At 51.9% G+C, this 21,054-nt stretch overlaps 1 protein-coding gene across 1 annotated transcript in view; it reads right to left on the bottom strand.

The window, feature by feature from the left end:
- Positions 1–18,714, bottom strand: part of ZBTB7C (zinc finger and BTB domain containing 7C) — a 298,354-nt gene extending 279,640 nt beyond the window's left edge. Inside the window, exon 1 of the mRNA XM_036010240.1 lies at positions 18,533–18,714. The gene's annotated coding sequence lies outside the window, so the exon portion shown is untranslated. The remainder of the gene's footprint in view (positions 1–18,532) is intronic.
- Positions 18,715–21,054: the final 2,340 nt, after the last annotated feature.

The following is a 21,054-nucleotide window of genomic DNA, read 5'->3' as shown; positions in this document are numbered from 1 at the left end:
AGGGCCCAGCATGGCGCCGGACACTCAGGGGGCACCTAGCACAGATTTGTGAATCGACGACTACGAATTATCTATTCATCTGTCTGCAGGTTTCTCTAGAATCCCGTCTCCATGTCAGGAAATGCTCCATGCTGAGCGGGCTGGAGTCGGACGATGTCCAACAGAAAAACAGTTGTAGTTTATTTAAAGATCCCATCACTGATAACAGATGAAACTAAGGACACCCACAGGAAGGCATAAGGGCTGGACTTGAGTCCCCTTTACTGGCAAGTCTGCTGGGTTGTCCAAAGATGCCAGGGCTCTCTTCTGTCTCAATTAAAGTCAATAATGTTTCTAACAGAAACATTACAGAAGTAATGTCAGTTTAAACTAGAAAAATCAGAAAACACAGATAGGCTAAAACAAGAAAAATTTAATTTTAATGGTATTTTCATATTCATTATTCCAGATTATTTTCACACAGAAATACACTTTTATCAAAATGGAACCATACCAAAAAACAGTGCCCCTTTTTGTTTAGCAATTTATGTTGATCACTTTTTCCAAAGTATTACACATTCTCTACAGAATTTTTTTCTTAATCTGGAAAAGAGCTTCATTTTTAATTAGTTTTTTTTAACACACACACAATAAAAGTGAGACGTGGTCAAAAATTCAAACACTAACAAACAGCAATAAGTAAAATGCAAAGTAAAGGCCCCTCCCACTGTCACACCCACTCATAGCCTCAGGAGGCAACGCTTAGAGGCCAGTTTTTAATTCCTGCTGATGATTGTTTAACAATTATAACCACACACTAATTTGAAAAGATATAAACATGTGTATATATATGCCCCTGCATTCATTACAGCATTGTTGACAATAGTCAAGATATGCTGTATGTATTATATCATATATTTGATACGGTATATGCACACACATACCCACTGGAATATTACACAGCAACAAAAAAGAATGAATTCTTGCCATTTGCGACATGGATAGACCTAGAGGGTATTATTCTAAGTGAAATGCGTCAGGCAGAGAAAAACAAATATTGTACACTTTCACTTATATGTGGAATGTAAAAAACAAAACCAAACCAACAAGTGAACAACACAGAAACAGACTCAGGTATCACCACGAACAGCAGACTGCTGGTTGCCAGAGGGGAGAGGCGTGGGGGGCACGGGTGAGAAGCACGAAGGGGAATAGCAGGCACAAACTTCCAGTTATAAAATAAGTAATGGGGGTGTAATGCACAGCACAGGGAGTGCAGCCAATAGTATAATAATACCTTTGTACAATGGCAGATGGTTACTAGGCTTGGTGATCACATTGTAAAGTATATAAACATGGAATCGCTGTGTCATATACCTGAAACTAATATATGATATGTCGACTATACTTTGATTTTTAAAACTTATACTGAGAGCGTATCACCCACCTGCTTAAAACCTCCTAGAAGCTGCACACTCAGAGGGAACGCCACGCCCACCCCACCCGTGCCCCTTTGGAGACTCCACTTCCCCACTGATAAGACCTGCCCTCCACCGTCTCATGTGGGCCCAGTTCTGCCATCCACACACCAATCTCCAAACGAGACCGACTTGCAAACCCTCTGAATTGGGGGGTTTGTTTTGTTTTGTGAAGCACCTGTAATTAAGTGGTATTAGAAATGCATGAATAGCTTTTTGGCTGAAAATGTTACCATGCAAAGTGTACTGTCCAACTTATCAGGTTTTTGATATGCAATCCCGTCAACTATACATTCTACACGATCTTACAACTCTTTGCTAAATTAACCGAGCAGACATGACTTAACAAATTACCGTCTTCCCCCAAACAACACCGAGTCAGCACGCCGACCCCCAGCTGTTGTGGGTCGTCAGGGCTCAACACAACCTTCGTTCTTCCTACAGCTGTCCTTCTCCAGCTTGAGAGCTCCCCAGAGCCTCCAGGGAGGCTCCTAAAACTGCAGTCACTGGGCCCACCCCCAGAGTTTCTGGTTTAGGTGGTCTCCGTGGAGCCAGGCCCCGTAATTTGCATTTCTCCCGAGTTCCCAGTTAGACGCTGGCCTTGTCCAGAGACCCCATTCAGAGAAGCACTCCAGTCTTCTTGGCTCATCTAGTTGCTACAGGCTCAAGCATTCAACCGTCCCAGCAGTAACTGCCACTGTTTCACTGTCACGACCTTGCTCCTCTGTGCCGGGTCTCTGTCTACCTACTTCTCCCTGTCTGGCGCTGAGCACAAGAAGAGCTTGGCTTTCTGCCCCATTAGTTGGCGCTCGGCTCCACACCAGCTGGCGGAGGCTGAAAGGAAAGGCCAAGTCAGCCTCCCAGCAGGGCGGACTCCCTGTGATGGGCCCTTCAGTCAGAGGGAAGGACTGCTCCCCTTTCAAAGCACAAGGTCTTCCCTCTTCACCGCACGCTGGTGTCTAGTAAGGACCTGCATCTACATGCAATAGGTGTCTTCACTAACTTTTTTCTAAAGCTTTGAATTCTTCAGAATGAGATGCTCTTTTTTGTCCCAAAACATAGGGGTTTTTTTCAGAACTTCCTTTTAATAGACACATGCACACACACATGTACACCAACAGAAAGCAACCGGGATTTACAATAGAGGTTTGTGCAGAGTCCAAATGTAAGCTATGGCTGTGCTGTTCTGTTTGGCCCAATGTCTTGCTTGGAGTTGTCAGGTATCATCGAAGGGTTGGTCTAAGTTAGGGAACTCTGCACTTGACCTCCAGTCAGGCTGGGATAGTGCAACAGCCTCACTGAGGGTGCTTTAAAACAGCAGAAGCCAGCTCTGAAGTGGTACACAAGAACCCCGTCAAGGGACGATGGGTTTTCGGTGATCTCCACATCGCCATTCTGCCCGCCTCCTCCCACACCCACACCGCCCTATTCCAACAGGGCAGTGTGGTGAGAAGGCCACCCCCTGGACTGGACAGTTAGGAGACCAGGACCTGGCCTCAGTTCTGTGGATGACCAGTGAGTGTTCCTGGATATCTTGCCCCAGGGAAGATATTTTGTGTTGTGCATCTACAGAAGTGGCCCTCGGAAACCTGCTTTGGCACAGTCTGTTAGTGAGGACGGGCAAGGGTTCCGGCCAGATGTGCTAATGAATACGCTTTCGATGGGACAGTACCTTGGTATCTGAAAACTGTTAGTGATGAGGGAGGAACTGTTACTGTCCAAGCACCGAACAGCCCCACCTGCCAGAGTGGGACCCAGGTGAATCAGGAGGGACCCTGATTGGAGGATGTCTCCCCAGCCCCATGGGCCTGCTGTGACCCCCACACCTCCTGCCCCCAGGGCTCCCCTCCACAGGGAAGGTGAAAGGAGAGAATGCACCTACATGGGCTTGCAACAGAAGGGTTCCTTTCCCTTCCCCTCACCATCCTCCACAGTCTCGGCCTCACTGTCCCCTACGTAATAGACAGTACTTAATTTAATATATAGGTTGTTTAAAAGTTATCCATTGAATTATAAATCTAAATCATACCTCTATAAAGTTGTTTAAAATGTTTTTAAAGAAAGAATTGTGTGAATATAAAGATTGTATTTGCTGCTTCTGCAATTAAGCTCTAAATCAAAATTAAAGGAAGTTTTGGTCAGGACACCTTTGAGATATCACACACACACACAACTGAACCTAATGCCCCTCAATAAAAAGAAGCTGAGAAGCACAAGGCAATCATAAGCATCCTGAGGTCAGCAACCTCAGGCACCTGAGTCCTGGAGCTGCCACTTCAGCAGCTGGGAAATGCTGTTCCTTTGCCTTCGGGAAGCCAGGACCCTCCCCCATACCCAACAAGGAATATGGTTCCCAAGCTTCAGGGTCCTCTTTGCATTTGCTTTCTGATTGGACCACAAAGGAGCAAGGCAGAGCACACAAAGAAGCCACTGGAACCCCTTCCCAGCCCGGCGGGTTCCTCGGCACGGTGACCCCCCGGTTAGCCACGCAACGGTGCGTTTCTGCAGTGTTTCCCTGCGTCCATCCCATTTGAAGGCTTCTATCACTCAGCTATTTCATTCTCCCTACACTGAAACAGGGTAGAATAGACATCAACTTGGCATCCTTTTCTTCTGAACTTCAAAAAGAAAACCTCCACATGACTGGTTTTAAAATTCAGGTGCCTTCTACCTGCAAGACCTTAAAAACATCTAAGTTTCTTTTCGTCCTGCTGCTCCATTTTGTTGGGTCGAATCGAGCACAGCCAATGGCAAGCCCTCTAAGGGCTGACTAGAGGGAGGTGTGGGTGGACGGGTCATCTGGTGACATCAGCTTGCAAGAGCCGTTTCCGAAGAGCTCTCTGCCTTGTCAGGGCTCAGCTGACCCAGAGGCAGATGACTAATGCTGGAGGTGGGGGTGAGGAGTGGGAAGTAAGGGACCCAAACCAGGGAAAGATCAGAGGCAGTGGGTTCATTTATTTTGACAAATCTTTTCTTTTTAATCATCTGTAATGAGACCATAGTACATGGTGCCGTGTGTATGATACATTTTGAAAAGGTAATGACATCTGGGTAATAGGCAGCGTAACTCAGCTCCGAGTGTTAAATCTCTGCCTAGGAGTAGGGTAAAGTCAGAGTTGTGTGTGTGTGTGTGTGTGTGTGTGTGTGTGAGAGAGAGAGAGAGAGAGAGAGAGAAAATTATAGGGCCGGTACATTAGCAGGGGCAAAAATTAGCCAGGTTCTGCTACTACGACGAGATTTAGAACATCCAAGTACAGTGACTACATTTTTCTGCCGAGATCTTTACAGCTATTTGAAATTATGAACCTATAATATGCAAATGCATGGGGCTAAGAAATACACATTCTTGGCAGAGACTGAAGGTGTTGTAATGTGTGCTGTGAACGGCGCCGCATATGTGTATAAAATCCGCGTGCACATACTAACTGGTCGATTATCCCCTCTAAAACCACACATAAATTCTCCTGAAAGGAATTGGAATTTCGCACGCATCCGAAGAATGAACAGACTCTTAATGTGCTGTGTGTGTATGAAGGATACAGTATAAAAAAAGCCAACGACGACGACAGAATGGGTCACTAGGCTAAGAGAGCTTTCCGATTCTTGAGCATGACCACAAAGGGATCGGGGCTATAGTTCCCTCTTGAACAGGATAATTATAATATTAGTGGGAGTCAATAATATTGAGTTCTGGGCTCTGTGACAGCTGCTATGCTGGGTGCTTTCCACCCGTGATCCCATTTAAGGAGGGGAAGAGAGAAAGGGGGTGTGTGTGTGTGTGTGTGTGTGTGTGTGTGTGTGTTCTATTCAAATGCTTTACCTCTCTGACAAATGGCTACTTTCCCAGGGCATACAATGCAGGCTGTGGTGAAAATGTTAGTTTGTCCACAAGGCAGGCAGGGAGGGGAATTGGGTCACCCAGGTGCCCAGTGGCTGGGGTAGAGTCCTGGTACAAAGATGTATCTTTTTGTGGTAAGACTACCTCAGACCCACAGCTCAAACCTAGGTAACAGACATCCCCGAATAAAGAGCACAGAAATAAGAGCACGGTAGTCCAGAATCTGAGAAGAAGTAACGAAATTCCGAAAATAGAATGTTGCTGAGTCAGGTCTGTACAAATGCAGGGTCTTGAAAATTGTAAGGAAAGAAAAGAAAAGCCTTTAGTTAAACAATGGCTTTTAATGACTTCTGCAAATAGGTGATGCTCAGCAAGGTGGCTCGATCTGGTGCATCAGAATCTGTCATGAGGAATCTCTGGCAAAACAACAAAGACAGAACATAGCGTGATTGCATTTTCCATAATGTAAGCAGAAATACTATTTTATCGGATAATTCACTTCTGCAACCTTTCACGCTCCTCTCAACCCCCACCCCCTCACAGAGCGGTTTAGGAGAAAACACCCAGGGCTCCAGGTAGACACAAGCAAGCACACGCTCACGTATTTTCCAATAGCTGCCAAGGAGAGCGACTGGAATTGTGCCCTCTGCTTTCTCATCTGCACCACCCATCTTGTGAGCACAATTTCTGAGCTCCTGGAAGCTAGGTGAAATCTAAGTTAGCAGGTGATTTGCAAAATGGGCACAAGCACATCTAACATCGGAGCTAAACCAGAAATAGGAGGCATTTTCCTTGCCCTCGGGGTGCATTCTATATTCTGCAAGAAGCCCGAGATGGATATAACCCCATCAGGTGAAATTCGAATCTACCAGTATGTTATTTAGGCACCGATTCCCAGAGGCTACAGACAGAAAAACAACAGGTGGGCTTTTTCTTTTCAGGTGGCTTGTGTTTATTTGGAAGGTAGCACCTAAACAGAGAAACTCTGAGATTACAAAGATGGATATAAACCCACTTATGCAAACGTAGGCTTGGAGTATGGTCCCTGGATCTGTTCAGCACACCTCCCAGCCCAGCCATACACAGGACACACTAACCCTGCACCCCTCTGCTCTGTTCCTGCCCATTCGCCACCCCCAGCCACTCACATGGCTGCACCCACACCACACAGAGAGCGAGTATGGTTAGAGAGGAATTCTCTTCCTTGACCATGAACCATGAGGTCATTGGCAAGTCACATGGCTCTCATGGAAGTTGAAATACAGAACCATCCAGAAGCGGATTTGGGGGGAGGATGGAGAAGGTAAAGGGGGTCAAATATATGGTGATGGAAGGAGACTAGACAAAATAGAGGCTACAGATGCTGTATGGTAAAGTCGTGCACCTGAAATTTAGATACTGTTGTTAATCAAAGTTATCCCGGTACACTTAATCTTTTAAAAAGAACCATCCATCTACAGAATTGTAAAACAATAATAAATGCACGCCTCGGGGATACCCTGACACCTGGTTCCAGTGTCCTGACACCCCTGCGTGCCAGCGGTTGCCTTTCTACCACAGCGCTTTTGGTGGCTCCGAGAGCAATTTCCTAAAATACCACGGGACAGAGATGAGGCACTGAATAAAAATCACGCCAGTTTGGTTCTGGCCTAAAGTGCATCGTTTTCATCAGTGGTATCCAGTGGTTTATCTCTTTCTAAATTCTTGTTGTTCAATGCTAAGATCAACATGGTGACACTCTCTGGGGCGTACCAGCATTGAGCAAAACCAGGCAAACAAACCAGAAGTGAACTGGACAGAGGGCATCAACAGCCTGAGAGTTAAGATTTGCTGCAGTTAATTCTCCAATCAATGCCCCCTGACCCAGCGTGTTCCCTCTTGCCTCCCACGTGTGCCCCTCTGCTCCTCGGGGACCACGGCTTCCTGAGCATGACCCAGGGTGGCGGCTGGTCCCACTACCATATCTTTGCAAGGAGAGTCCTTCCTCCCCAAATAGCCTCCAGGAACCTCGGTGTCAAGTTCGGAGCAGTGGACAGACTGTGGGCTCTGGGACCTGAGCTCTGCCGCCTCCTGGCAGCCGTGTCACCTTAAGCAAGTTGACCTAAACATTCCAAGCTCAGTTCTTCATCTGTTAAATGGGAATAAAAACATCTCCTTGAAAGCCGCCATGAGAACTAGTGGCAGCATCACACTGAGTAGGGCCTGCCAGGTCGCAGTTACTGAACTGAGGTCAGTTCTCCTGCCATGCCGCCTTCCTGAGGTTCGTCTGAAGTCTCACATCATGCCGACTCCAGGCACACAACCCTCCTTTTCTTTACAGCCATTACCAGCTATATCACATCAGTTAGGCCTTCAGCATAAGCCTGGTGTATGTCTTACAAACATCATCATCTTCCCAACCAGATCTTTCGATCCTTGAGGTCAACACCATGTCTTAGGCTTCCTCTGACCTCCCGCAGCACGTGGCTCAGGGCTGAAAACACAGTGGGAGCTCCAGTGCACCTTCTGTCCTCTCCCAGATCCCCTCCTTGCGCACACACGGAAGCAGCACAGGTTCCTCGTGACGGGTAGTTTCTAGGACCCAGCTGCAACTCTTCAGCAACTGTAGTTTGTCGCCTTCGAGCCTGAGCCCCCTGAGGAAGGTCCACACTCAGCCTGCAGGGATGCCTCGGGACAGCATTCTGGACCTCCAGGAGGGCTGGCTGCCAGAGCTGGGGCCAGCATTCCCGGGAAGGTGCCGCTGCTCGATTCAGGAGGGGAACGTGGAGATGTACACGCAGGGGCAGCCCAGGAAACTCCCGCTCAGGCAGCTCTAGGGCACTTCTTTCAACATCGTGGGCTTGAATTCTCTCCACGGCCCACAGGCCCTCTGTGCACAGGGCTGCTCTGCCATCACTGCCCATGCGCTGAGAAGAGACTGGCCTGAGAGCGAGCCCTGTTTTCCAAACAAAAGTCGGCCACATCTCTCTGGGGAAAAGAGGACTTTCAAGGCCCTCAAGGTCAGAAGAAACACACCAAGGACAAGCAGAATCTGTCTGCCTGAGTCGGGATCCCGGGCCCTGCCCTTTGGAGGGCCCTGCAGATAGGCAATGACCGGGAGAGGGAGCCGGGAGGGACCAAGGCAAGATGCAGTCAAGGAACCTTGCTACACGCACACACTGTCAGACGACAGCCCCCTCCCTGACACCCTGCACCGCACCTCCAGGCCAAAGGCCCCAACCCTCTCTCTATGTTCCTTCATCAAGGCTGCCCCCAGTGCTGCCGTAACTGTTCTCTTCTCCTACAGCCACCCCCCACCCACCCGCACCCCGTGCCCAGGATGTGAGCACCATCCCACGTGCCCTTTCTCTCCCCAACTCCCACCCCCCAGCCCAGCGCAGAGCAGCAACTCAAGAAACGCTGGTTCATAAATGCATGTCGACGACATGACTCGTTTCCCAGGAAGTCCAATGCAAAGGTTGTTTATTCTCCTCTTAATCCTTAAACAATTTAGCAATTTTATTCTTTGAAGCATCTTGCAAACAATAAATCAGCAAGTTTAGAATGCTCTCGATTTGCCTGTATGCAGAAAACTCAAGGGTCGCTTTCACAAAAAAAGTCACTGGGTAAAAAACAAGGGTATTGTACAAGCAAAAGGCTGGAAACAATCAAAATACCCCTGTATAAGGGACTGCTTAGACAAGTCAAGACATCGTCACACAGTGGAATCCAGGTGGCCAAAACAAACAAACAAACAAACAAACAAACAGAAATTATATGCTTTATTGCCAGATAGATACCTCCGAGTCATCTTATTTGGAAGAAAATGTAAAGAGAAATGCAATATGTCTGATATGCTTCCATTTGGGTAAAAACAATGGACAATATACATGTGTGTGCATGCACACACACACATATGCATATGTTCCTGCACGGGCATCAGATATGTTTAAACCGAAGGACCAGGAACAGTAGTGGCCTCGGGGTAAGGGGGCTAAGAGATAGGGTGAGAGAAAGATGTTTCACTGTGAATACCCTTTTGTACCTTTTGAATTTTAAACCATGTAAGTATTGACCTATTCAGAAAAAAAAATTACATTAAAAATTCAAAGCAAACATTGTGTGGAAAAGTAATAAAAACCTAGTTTCAGAAAACATAAAAAAGAAATCCTCATTTTAAAATGGTCCGAGGCAGCCTGGCTGAGTCATCCGTGAACTGGGGAGGAGGCAAACCCTGGGCAGGCCCGCGGCGCTGGGCGGCAGAAAGGACGCTGGAGCGGCGCCCTGGGCGCCCGGCTGCTGTCCTGGGGGGCCTCAGAGCGTGGCGGGGCCTCTCTGACCCTCCGCTTCCTCATTCATGAAGGGGGGTGTTTGGACCAGCTTCACAGCTCATCAGCCCTTTCCTGCATGGGGGCGGGCGGCAGTCCTCAGGTAGACACAGCTAGTTACTCAGTGACCGTCTGATTAAAAAGGAAGAGACTCTCCTTGGAAGAGAGATAGAGAGTCCCCCCCTCTCCAGAAATCTACCGCAAGGAGAGAAAAGCGTCAAATCCCTCCTCACCAGAGTGCAATAAAACTAGAGCCTCTGACTTCAGGAGCTTAAAATACATTCACGGACACGCCCTTCCCTCCAAACACACCTGCTGCTTTTCCCCTCCCTCCCTCCCTCTCCCCACATCCTCCCTGGACAGGCCAAGTGCCCACTGATGACAGAGCTGGAATATTTCCGTTTTTGTTCTAATATTTCCTGAGGGCCCCTCCCCTCTATTACGGCTGCCATTCACGGCCATCTGGGGTAGCCCGGGAACAAGAGGAAGCTCCGGGATTTAAGAACAATGAAAACATGTCACTTTCTAAAAATCATAGTTAATGCCTGCCCCCCTCATCCCCCAAACACACTTTCCAATGGAGGCAGCGTGACGGTGGCGACTGGGTACATTCTTCGAGAGGTTTGCAGGGCTCTGGAAGCCATCCCGACAGAACTTCCTAAAGAGAAGCTTTCACACGTGGGGCCCGGCAGTCCTCCGTTGCCCAAACTTTCTCTCCACTCTCTTCCAGCTTAGAAGAGTGGCCAAATTTGCTTTCCATGTCATTAACTCGGGAATCAGAGAGCACCAGAGCCAGAGTAGCTCTTAGAAGTGACCCAGCCTCACTTTGCAGGTGGGGAAACTGAGGCCCATAAGAGTGGCATGGCTTTCTCAGAAATACACAGTTCACCTATCACTGGGCCAGGACAGGAGTGAGGTCCCTATGACCCTTTTCTTCTTCCCCAATTTGCTTGATTTTGAAACATCGCCTCCCAGAGGCCCAGCTGCCTTCCCGCACCATGCGGAGCCCCCAAGCAGCGCCAGCCCCCCACCCCCAGACTGGCCCTTCCCCCCTGTGCCCCCGGCTCAGTGCAACTGTCCCAGGGGGCTAACGAGCATCTGAAATGTGACTAATGTCACAGGTTGAAATCACAATATTTTGGATATAGTGAGTTAAATAAACTATCTTACTAAAATTCATTTTACTTCTTTTTTTTAGGTTTTTTTTTTTTAATGCGGCTACTAGGAAATGTTAAATCACACGGAGAGCTCACATTACATTTTCACTAGGTGGCACTCCTCCAGGTCACGTGCTGTTACCTGTTCAGTTTCTAATCATTCAGGTCAGCCACACCGACTCGTCCCGTGTCCCATTCATTCTCCACATGGCCAGACTCCGTCTATTTGAAAGACCACCCACGCCCGGCGTTGCGTGAACAATGTGCCCCCACCAGGGCCTTCCAGACTAGCTTCTGAAGCCTCGGGGTGACTTTAGGAAGACGGCAAAGGAGAGAAACGCACTGGCCCCCCTCGAGTGACAGTGATTCTACACACCTGTGAGCAGTGTACCCCGACAGTCATCTTTCTTGTAGGCTGAGATTTCAGCCCCCGCAGTAAGTGCGGCAGCAGCTTGGGAAGGAGGAAGAGAAAGGAAACAAAGTCTTGGGTGTCTTCAGCACTAATCCCTGGTGTCCTCTTACCCCTCTCTTCAGGGTAGGAATAGAAATTCACAAAACACACACATGACAGTGGCTGCCAGGTGCGGACCCCTCGTCCCCTGTCAGGATCTGTGCTGGGTGCTCGGTGTAATAATACCTCTCTCGTTTTCCCAACTGCCCAGAGAAGCTGGTGCTCACCATTTTCTAGACGAGGAAACCGAAGCTTAGCAAGGCTGACTACGTGCCCAAAGTGACCCCCAAAAGTGGCCGCACCATAGGAATCAGGTCTGATCTGCTCCCAAACTCGGGCTCCTCACTGTCCCTTAACTTCTGCAGGCCTCAGTTTCCCGATCTGCAGTCTGGGCGGGATACCTACCTGGAGGCACAGTGGGGCCCCAGGATCCCCAAGGAGCCATCCTCCCTTGGGACTAGGTTCTGGAATCCCGAGAAGCCACCAGTGTGAAGGGTCTCCATGTACTGCCATTCCCTGGCGGAGCTACACTCCCTCCTCCTGGGCTGGCCAACCTGTTTCCACTCTCGTAACTCCAACGCTCTGCACGGCCCGCTCCTCCTACCTGCGTGCGCTCTAGTCCTGACTCAGGGCACTAAGTGCTTCTAGTCCAGGAGCATCAAAGTCATGTTCCCTGGGGGCCACATCAGCCTCGAGGTTGCCTTCAAAGGGCCAAATATAATTTTAGGGCTGTATAAATGTAACTACTCCTTAACTCGGAGGAGAAGCTCGAGCTTAGCACTGCCTCCAGGTAGAAACAAGGTGCTGGACTGGATAAAACAAGGTGGAGGGCCGGATTCCACCCGAGGGCTTTGTGTTTGCCACCTGTGCTCTCGCCCCTATATTGAGACTCCTCCAAAACCCCGTTAAACTATTAAACTACTGCCCTCTATGCTGCCCTGTTCCTGCTCTGGGTCCCACAACAAGATGATCCTCCCCCCCCTTCACCCGCAGAGCCCCACGGCCCCTCCCCAGCCAACGCACTCCCCACAGAGGCCTAAAGGTCAGAGGGTTAAATCAGGGTCTCACCTCCCACAGGAAGGGTTCTGCATTTCACTCATTCAGCAAAATATTTCCTGAGCACCTGCTGTGCACCAGACATTCTTCTGAACCCGGGACACTGAAATGACAGCCACAAAGTCCTTGGTCTCCTAAAGGAGCTAGGGTTGTCCCCAAACGGCGGTGTCCTAAAAACTCATCCATTTTTCTGGAGATTCTCCTGATGTTCTTATTTTTAGGTCAAGGAATAATTGGTTAATGGGCCCTGGGTTTTTGTGGTTTTGGTTTTGGTAATAATTAAATGAAGTGTGACACATTACTTGAAGGAGCACCATATACCATTAAAATGTGTTTCTAAGGAACATCATGGCACTGGTAAGTGTGACGGAATGTGCTCAGGGAGAGGACAGCTTGGGACACCTTACACCGGTGATGAAGACAGGTGAGGAGTGAGGAGCACAATTCTAAGTGCATCCTGATGTGTTGGGGGCGGAATGGGGCAGGTGGGGCCCGTCTTCCTAATTCAAACTGCAGAAGGCAAAGGTGGCTGAATCTCGGCTGGAGACGAGACATGGCGAGTACACTTTCTTCCAAATACCAATGATTCATAGTAAGAGTGTCTCAGATTCCCAAGAGGAAAAACAAAACCTTTTTGTTTACTAAAAGGCAGCACAGGCTTAAGAAGTTCTAGAAAATAATGGCTAACCCTAATTATATTTCACATGTGTGCACACGTGTACGTGTGTGTGTACGCATGGGTACATATGTGCTGGTCGGCACAGGAAAAAAAGACTGAAAGGAAATACACCAAAATTAGGATGTCATAGCGGGTTTTTGTTTTAATTTTGTACCTTTCCATATTTTTCAAATTTTCTATCATGACTCTGATTGCTTCCACTATCAAAAAACTAAGCAGTAAACTGAATGCTAATAGTTTTTTAATTTCCTCATGAATCTGCTTTTACGGGCACCATTTCAGTGGGGGTTGGAAATCAGCAGGGTGTGAAACACAAATGAAATTCCCCATCCCTGCAGGGCTGAGTGTGCCCCGTGGCCCCGCAGAGAACCCCCCCTGCATCCACGCTGGCAGCCAGCTGTCCGCAGCTGTGCCGGGGAGGCTGCGAATGAATGGAGCCGGTGGAAAAACACAACATTCCTGACTCTCCAAGGATGGCATTCTGCTTGGAACCCCTGCTCACCAAAGAAGTAAATAAACAGAGAGAGAGGAGAGAGAGAGGGAGAGAGAGAGAGAGAGAGAAGGCCAAGCAGATTAGAGGAACTTCAGCCCTGGAGGTAGGTCAGCTGCCAGAGCTCCCAACTTCTAATACCACATCTGAAAGAAGACCCCTCTGCCTGAGCCAACAGCCTTGTGGAATCAGGGCTGACACCGCGGGTCCATGGCTCTCCTGGGCTGTACCTCGAATGCCACCTTCCTTCCTGCTGTGTATCGGAGTGCGCATGAACAAGCTGGATCCCTGCCTCTAGGCTGAAGAGACCCTGAGAACAGAGCCCCTGGCTGGCTCGCTTTCACACAGCCCTAGCACTCAGCAGCATAGCCACCAGCCAACTACTCCCTCGGGCACTGCTGTGTGCCAGGCACCGTCCTGAGGTCCAGGACATGCTCATGGAGCTTACACTCTAGTGGAAGACACAAGTAATGACAAAGAAGAGAATCAAGACTTTGTCCCACATGGAGTTGGGCGCTGTTCCATTTAAGACCCAGATGGCAAGGAGCAGCCACTAGGGGAAGAGCTGAGGGAAGGGCACTCCGCTCAAGGAGGACGGCCAAGGGAAATACAAGAGGTGGGTGTGTACATGAGGTGGGTGTGTTCAAAGGACAAAAGGACTCAGGAGTGTGGAGGACAGGGAGTGGAAGATGGTCAGAGAGGCAGGCAGGGGCCAGCCCCGGAGGGTCCACAGGAGGGTGAGCAAAGGAGCGGCCTGTTTGCCGTACTAAAGGAAACTCACTCTGCCTGCTCCATGGGGCTGGGCTGCCCTGTGAGAGCCCCCAGAGAAGGACATCACTGCCTGGCGAATCCATGGCAGGGAGCTCCCAGCATCTCTCATTGGGGGGAGTGGCCAATCAGCTCGTCCCAGGGCTCTCAAAATGCCTGTGGAACCCCACCCCTTCTCATCTACACTCCGCCTCTACGTCCTTGCCCTCCAGACACCCCTCTCACAGTGCAAGGAGCACCACTGATGGCAATGAAGAAACAAACCTGACGGCCACCCACCCACCCACCTGTTCCCAGGCCCCCGCATCCATTCCATGAACATTTTCCATGCCTAGGCCTCGTGCTGGGTGCTGAGGACGTAAAAATGAGCGACACGTAAGCCCTGCCCTCAAAAGCTCCAGCCTGCAAAGCCCGAGCCAGGCCCACTAGGAGCTGCCCAGCGCCCACCTCTCCACATACGGCTGCCCGCTTCTCTCCCTGGTCAAACCAGCTGTGAGCTTCTGAGATGGTTCTGATCGGTGGATTAATTCGCTCCAAGGAGCTAAACAGAGAGACAAGCTCAGTGCCTTTGCTGCTTTTTCTGCCCCCTTCCCTCCCTCCTCCCTCCACCAGCTCAGGGAGAAGCTATGCCCAGCCCCAGGAATGAAGTTGTAACCGGTGGGGCTTGGGGCGGCAGGTGCTATCTGTTCAAAGACAAAGGAGGACTTTGGTGTTGGTCTGAAGAGCAGGAGGGTAAGGGGGACTGGCAGGGACTGGTCTGGGGCGGGGCGGGGGGGGCGTGGAGAAGGAGGGCAGGAGCGCTGAGTGCATGCCTCAAACCCCCTCCAGCAGCACCGCGCATACGCCAGAGCGCAGACAGACCCAGAGGAACCACATCTAACTTGTCTCTTTCAGAATCTCCCCCCGCATAAAAATCATTGCTGTGATTCAGAAAAACCAGTTAGCCCCACTTCCACAGGTTCTTAAGTCCTGCTCTGTGGGATTTCTGAGGTGTCCCTCGTTTTGTGCTAACGGGGGAGTTGGTGCCTGAGAAAAGGACACAGACTGGCTCAAGGAAGTCCTCGGACCCTAAATCCACTGGCGCAGCCGGAGCTCCAGGAGCCCTGCAGGACCCTGCGCACCTGTCACTCCCATAGCCGCGGTGCACTTGGGTGGCAGGGTTTTTCCAGTGGGGCACAGCCACCCTAGGTAGAAGTCAGCACCAAGGATGGTTCCAGACCCTTGAGTCTCTCCTTCCCAGGAAGGGAGGAGGGGTTATAAATAGCCTGGACTCCTCCAGCCCTCCACAGGCACAGATCCCACACCCCCGCCCAGCCTCAGCCAGCTGGTCCCTCCCAGCCCAAGTTCCCACAGCCTGCTATGAGAGGGAGGAAAGCTGCTCACCCACAGTGGGGGATGGGGGGGCAAAGTCCTTCAGGGCCCCATCCGAGTGACTGGCCTCCCATGAAGTCTAACTGTAAGCCCGCCACACCTCTACGCCCCTTTGGAACTGCGGTGCTGGAGAGGGGTGAGGTGCAATATTTTTAGGAGGCCTTTTATTCCCTGGTCAACCCGGAAGCCCCAAGCTGCACTGAATGACGTTATACAAACAACACTCTCCCCTCTCTCTGCCTCAGTCTCCCCATCTGTAAGCTGGACAAACAACAGAACTGTGAATCACTTAGGAATGCAGAGGAAATTAGCATGAAATGAAAGTGAAAGGTGCTATCAAAATGCAACATTGTACATCTTCATGATACCAGATCTTGGTTTCTCCTATGGGAGTCCCTAGCTCAGCTATGGGGACATTGACGCATATCTGTTCATGACAGCAGAATTATACTCAGTGCCATGGCATTAGCCTTGCGTTCTTGACACTGCACGCCCTCGAAGGCGGTAAAACTTACAAAATATCCTCCCTTACAAGTCATTCCTGACTAACACAGATCGACACACACACCGCACCCTGATCTATTTTTGTGTAACATGATTCCGCTGGACTGTACATGACTCTATAGACTGAAGGACTGGGGAGGAAAAAGTTCTCGCAACAATCATTCTGTCCATTATTCAAATCTCTCTCTCCCATGCACACTGGTAAGAAACAAGTGGATAAAATCTAAGTGGCCAACTCCCAGGTCTTTTTAATTAAGACACTTTGTTTACTCAATGAAATACGGCATAAAAAAACATTTACTGAAAACCCACTCATTGATGCCTTAATAGCTGTGTCAAACACTCATAACAACATTTATCCCAGCACTCCCAGATAATTGCTCATCTTTCTCATTTGGTATCCACAACAGCACAGCATTTGTGTCCAAGTGTAATTGATCCAGAATTGGGCTCCCTTTCAAAAATATCTGTAAAACCTAATTACCAGGAAAACAGAGTTCTGGCATCCTACGGAAAGTGGGTGCTTCAGAGTGAGACAAGCTGCAAACTCATCTTGGCTAATCAAGCCACATTATGTTACAAAAGGAGTGTGAGGACTTTGCGGGGAGCAGGGAGTAGGAAAAGTTGGGACAGTGTCAGCCTGGAATCTGCAGTGACAGCCCTGATTTTCTGAGCCAAGGGCAGAGGACTGGGAATGCGCCACATTTGCTGGCACGCACGGACAGAGAAAGTACCAGACGAGGAGCCCTCGGTGGGCTTGGGTGTGGGGTGGCATTTCAGACCTCAGGTCCTTCCAAGCCCAGCTGAGGGAGCCCCCTCCACCCTGGCCTAGGAGGCTGATGTCCCTTCTAGTCTCCCTAGGCCTCCAGCACTGTGACAGGTCACTCTCCCTCCTTGGGCCTGGAGTTGGCTCACCTGTAAAATGAGCACTCCTGACATCGAGGGGCTCTTTCAGCTTCCACATCCTGTGACCTTCTTTAAAGAAAGGAGACAGTTCTGCTCAGGCACTTGCTGGGGAGCGGAAATAGTCTGAGGGCGCAGGACCAGCCAGAACGAAGGGCTGAATGTTTCCACCTCCCCCGAGCTCTGTGCCGACTGCAACAACTGGGTATCAGCCCCGCTTCGGAGAAAATGATTTCTTTCAGCCCAGGACGGACCTACCGGGGTGGTTCTAACATCGCTGCCCTGGATTCGTCAACCTGGCCAAAGAGAAACGGGGCCAAACCGCAGAACTTCTCTGAACCTCTCTCTCGGAGCTGACCACAGCAAGTCTGCCTCTTCTGGGGGTCTTCCCTTCCCGTCCTCCTCCCTCCTTCTGTCCCAGGTGCCCCAGAAAACCGAGCCCCGGCCTTGTGAATAGCCTGGTGAAGCTCCGCCGGCCAGCAGCGCACACCACCGACTGACTCACGGCTCCCCTCGGCCCTGGACCCTCGCCGCCTAGGCTTGGGCACCATCCTATGCTGCTGGCTTCAAAAGAAACAAGAGTTGCTGCCGCTCCGATTTCCTCTGCCCGCCCCCCGCCGCCCTCTGCCTAACACAATCAGACAAGCAGCCTAAATAACAAAGCGGCACAGCGTCTAGAGACAATTCGCTTTCAGAAGAGCAAGAGATGCTCACACCTTGAGCAAAGACGCGCGCGGTTCCCAGGAAGAGAACCCACACTGCCCCGGGCAGAGGACAGGTTGGCCTCGGCTTAACTTTCCCGAGGCACGGAAGAACCGTGGGCGTGCGCCCATTTCCCGCAACTTCTCAACTGGACAGCAGCACAGGTCTCAGGGTCCCGCAAGGGCGCCACCTCGGGGAGGGACCTCCAGGAAGCCCTCGAGCCACATCGAGAGATGCGGGATCCCAGATTCCCAGCCCCTTTTCTAATCTTCAAGATAAGACAATGTGAGGTGCGGATGCCAAAGTCGCTCTCCAAAATGCTCTCGCGCCTTCCGGACAGATGTGTACTAAAACTTTTGGCAGAAACCACCTGTGGCTGCCGACGGGCCTGTCCTGCCCTCGCCGGGAGGCGCCGCCGAGCCCGGGGCCGCACGAGCCCGCAGAAGTTCCCTTCTAGCCCCGCGCGCCACTTCGCTCCGGGCCGCGGTGCCAGCCAGGAGGCGCGGCGCCCGCTCTCTGGCTCGCTCTCCGCTGGCTCTCCCCTCCTCCCTCACTCCCTCCTCCCGCCTCCTCCCGTTGCATGGCTGCCGCACGGAGCCCCTGAATAGCCATCTCAGCCCCCCGCCTCCTGCCCGCCGCTCTGGGCGCCCCTGCCCCCGCCGGCGCCCCGGGGCGCACGGACCGCCCGCCTCCTAACAACAGCCCCCCGACATCGCTTTCCGGCGCTGTCGACGCACAGCTACCCTCCGGGAACCCCGCGACCCCGCGACCCTCCACCGCCGCTAAGGTGCGAGGGAGACCGCGACCCTCACAGCCGGTGCCCGAGCTCTGCGCGCGAAGCCAACTCACCTCTGCGCACCACCGGACCCACCCGCGCGCCTCCCGCACTTGGCGCTGGGCCGCGGTCCTCGCGTCCACCTTCGCCGCCGCTTTCGCAGTCCGTCCGTCCCGGTGCGCCCGAACAGCGCGGGCTGCGCGGCTGTCAGAGTCTCGTGGCCAGGCTGCGCCGGCGGGTGTGGAGCCGAGCGGCGGCGGGCGCGCGGGCAGCTCCGCCCTCCCCGCGCCGCGCCCCCGCCCTCCTGGCGCCCCGCCTCCCGCGCAGCGGCTGTCAGCCCCGCGCCTCGAGCGGGGCGTCCTCGCTGTCCGCGCCACCCGCTCGGGGGGCGCACTGGTCTGAAGGGCCCGGATGTCTATGGTCGCCTCTGCCTCGCGCCCGCCCCCTCCCCTTGCACCCCCTTCCTCGCCCTGCTACACATGCACTTGGTGCGGCTCAACCTCCTCCTCGGCTCCGCTTAATTTCTATTTTGACAGGAACTGTGCTGGTAGGTGGTGCTGCGGGGGGCGCCCAGGACCCGCGGAGGTGGCGGAGAGCAAGCAGGACTTGTCGCGGGGGCGGATTCGGGGGGCCGGGCAGAGCCATCAGTCGCTCGGGGCTCCGCATCTTTTTTTCTTTCTTTCCTTTTTTCTCTTTGCCTCCTCCAGGATTTAAAGGGACAGCCCCGGCCGAGGCGAGGGGCCAGGTGGCCGCCGTTTCTCCGGTCTCCAGACGCCCTCTGCGGCCCGGCCGGACCCGCCTGCACCCGGAGCACGGGCTCCAGACCGCCGAGTATTTTTAGGTTCACACCCGGCCCGGGGCAGCGGGGCGGCCGAGCTTGGCTCGGTCGCCCCGGAGCACGGCTATTTTTAAAAGTCCAATTGGGGGAGGAAATAAAACAACTCAGCAACTGCTTTCCCACCCGAAAGTAGGGAGCGAGAAGTGGGGGCTAGAAGTTTCCCAAATACTCTCGGAATTCCCGAGAACTCAGAAAGACACCTCTCCGACACGAGAAACCACAAGCTTGCAGCACTCCAGGGTCCCCGAATCCCTGCGGGCAACCAGCCTTAGAGGCCGCTCGGGCACGGGCCTAACTTCACCGGCGGGAGTACCCGGCAACCCTCACCCTGTGCGCCAGGGACCCGCCCCGGGCCACGGGTCTCACTCCAGGACAGCCTGGAAGGCAGCGTTCCCAAGCACCCAGAGCCCAGCTACGCAGCCAAGGGGCGGGCCCTAGCAGGGCTTGGCTCCGCCCCATAGCAGCAAGGCCCCGCCCCCACGGACACATCAAGGGCTCCAGAGTATCCTTGGAATGCACTGCGCGGTGCAGTGACCGACGGCAAAAAGGGCCTTTTCCAAGGAAGAAGGGGCGGGGGACGAGGGGAGGCGTCTCCGCGTGGGAGGGACGACGGGAGTGGTCACGGGCAAGACAACACTCGGGCAGGCGGTCTGGCCACCAGCAGGCGAGGGCCCACAGGAGTTACTTCATCCCTCTACCTTTGTGCCACTCTCTCCTCCGCGCTCCCGGCAGACAGGGGAACTTTTGCCCGCCTTGGCAGGACCTGCGACCGTACCCTCACTACCAGGGAGTCCTCTCGGGGCCTCCTCTCTCAGTCAGACACAGGAGAGTTTGCCGTCCTCAAACTCCTACAGGGGCTGCGCTTACCTGAGCAGCGGGGCTCGCGGGACAGGCGAGAAAACGAATCCCTCCCTCCTGTCCCCATCCGGGCCATCGACGAATAAAAATTCAGTGGGGCTGCTGCTAAGTGGTGTCTTTTAATATTGAAGATGGTCGATGGCCTCCTTCACAAAATTCACACACAAAAAAAAATTTGTAGACCTTTTGTTTGTCACTTCTTCCCAGTGTTACTCATAGGGACTTTTTAAAAAATCATTTTATCCATTCATGTAATAATTGCACCATTATAAGGCACCGCTCTTTGGGAGTGGTGAAGGCAGAGAAAAATGCTTGGGAATCAGACGTAACAACACAAAGCTAGGCACACACGCAAAAGAGAGGTCTGGAACACAGCTTGTGTAAGTCGTGTTTCATTTGCCAGAGAGGCCTGGCTTTTTCTAGCATGCAAATGTCATTTATTCAACAGTTTGAACAACCGCCTATCTGACCCGTGCAAAAAAGCCTATCAGGCGAGAGAAGCCTGTCCTGGAAACCAAGAGATTTTCAGATTCAGGGTGTCCGTCTGCCAAGTTGCTAGAGCTTCCAGTGGCAAAATAATATCCTTGCTCTAAGCAGCCCTGGAAGCCACCGCCCTCCAAATTAGGTTGTCTCCCTGCTAAATTAGGTTGTCTAGTTTCCTTTCATTAAAGGGTCTTCCATCATTTGGAATACTGCTGACCCAGCTGACACGGTCAGGCTTTCTCAGCCAGAGTGTGGGGGTGCATTGCGTGTAGGGAGTCCTGGGAGGATCCCAGCCCTGGAATAGCAAGACACTGCAGACAGGAGGAATGCAGCTCTGGGGGTGGGGGTGGGGTAAAAAAGGAGGGATGTGGGCACTAAATTAGAAATGCCTCTGAATCAGGAAGGCCCTCCTTCCTT

This window comes from Phyllostomus discolor, chromosome 9 (genome assembly GCF_004126475.2).
Source record: "Phyllostomus discolor isolate MPI-MPIP mPhyDis1 chromosome 9, mPhyDis1.pri.v3, whole genome shotgun sequence".
In the NCBI taxonomy this organism is placed as follows: Eukaryota; Metazoa; Chordata; class Mammalia; order Chiroptera; family Phyllostomidae; genus Phyllostomus; species Phyllostomus discolor.
The sequence above is the reverse complement of the archived record's forward strand: the minus strand, read 5'-3'. Positions and strand labels throughout refer to the sequence as shown.